The sequence below is a fragment of the Cornus florida genome, unplaced genomic scaffold, assembly GCF_030987335.1.
Source record: "Cornus florida cultivar Cherokee Brave unplaced genomic scaffold, ASM3098733v1 CherokeeBrave_3.0.0_Hap2_Chr02, whole genome shotgun sequence".
NCBI classification, from domain to species: domain Eukaryota; kingdom Viridiplantae; phylum Streptophyta; class Magnoliopsida; order Cornales; family Cornaceae; genus Cornus; species Cornus florida.
Genome location: NW_026775572.1, coordinates 84,380,335 through 84,382,114, shown reverse-complemented (window position 1 = coordinate 84,382,114; position 1,780 = coordinate 84,380,335).

The following is a 1,780-nucleotide window of genomic DNA, read 5'->3' as shown; positions in this document are numbered from 1 at the left end:
CTTCTCAGCTATTACCACTAGCTTGAATTTAAGTTTGTTCAGTTATCATTTCTAGTAGCTCTTAACTTTAGTACACACTTATCTAAGTAGTCTACCTTGGTAGTAAAGGAATTTATTTTGAAGAATATTCTTCAAAAAAACTACTACTTAACAAGTAGTATTCTTCCCTCCTACAGGATTAGATATGATGTATAACTTAAATACTACCCCTGTCCCAAAAGAGACATTCTTTTTGGTACAGAGGGAGTAGCTTATAGCTAAAATGGCCACTCATCATACTCTTGTTTTTTCTACCAAGTTAGGAATAGAACCAGCTAACATATCTTAATCTACCTCTTTGATGTTGTGCACCTCAATAATCGTTTTAGCTTATAGTTGTATAACTTTTACTCCATTGCTAACTAGCTTGTACCTCAGTAACATTTTACCTTTTAACTAAATTATACTTTATAGTTGCTAGCTTTAATTAGCTTGTCACTTTTAGCTTAATGTACTAGCTTAGTTTATCCATAATATTTTTCATTAAATTTCTTCAAGTTATCGAAAAATCTTTTCTTATTCAACCCATTCATTGTTATACGCGTCTTAGACACTAGCATATATCTTTTTTCTCATGATTATCGGGAGTATCGACATAGTTGGACTAGTCAATTCTTGTTTGTTGTATTAAATACACAAACTAGTCATGAACTAATAAAAAAATTAATAATATCACACATTAAATAAACTATATTGTAAAATTGAATTGCTATAATGTCCCAGATTTTGTAACATGACTATAATTCATTTATTATTGTAAAAGGCATTGTAATCAAGACCTTAAGTGTCTAAAACTTGTGACCTTATTCTTTTTAGCCATTTGGCATATTTTGTATATACAATGGGAATGAGCTACGTTTATTATTTTATATCCTAAATTGTTATTTCACTTATATATATATAGAACATTTACACGTGACATTTGATTATTATATGGTTGGGTTTTGGACAAATTTGTGTAACGACCCACTCGACCACATGATATGATATTGTCCGCTTTGGGCCCAAACCCGCACGGTTTTGCTCTTAAACTTTACCCCAAAAGGCCTCATACCAATTGGAGTGACACATCTACATATAAGCACTTTATCTTTCCCTTTCCCAGGCAATGTGGGATTGTGCACCCGTAGCTCGCCAATGTGGTAGCCTGTTAGTGTCTTGCATCTGCCCACGGCACACCCGCCCACAGGGTCATCACAATCCACCCCCCTTGGAGGCCCGATGTCCCTGTCGACACACTTTCAGCGGTGTCGGGCTCTGATATCATTTGTAACGACCAACTCCACTACATGGTATGATATTGTTTGCTTTGAGCCTGAGCCCGCACGGTTTTGCTCTTGGGCTTTACCCCAAACAGCCTTATACCAATCGGAGTAACACACCTACATATAAGCACTTCACCTTTCCCTTTCCCAGGCGATGTGGGATTGTGCACCCGTAACTCGCCAATGTGATAGCCTGTCAGTGTCTCGCACCCGCCCACAGGGTTATCACAATTTGATTGTAATTGGAATATATTAACTACATAAGTGACAATGTTTGGTTGTAAAAGGAGTCTTTTCCAAAGGGTCAAAAAAAATGCATTTTTAGGTTCTACAATTGGATGTAAGAACCTACGACCGGTTATCCATGTTGCTAAAATTAAATTTTTTTTTTTTTTAATTACTGTAGCACAGTAAGTTGAGGATTTTACGACTGGAAGTAGATCCCTATGCTCGGACGTAGCTTGTCACGTTGGGCG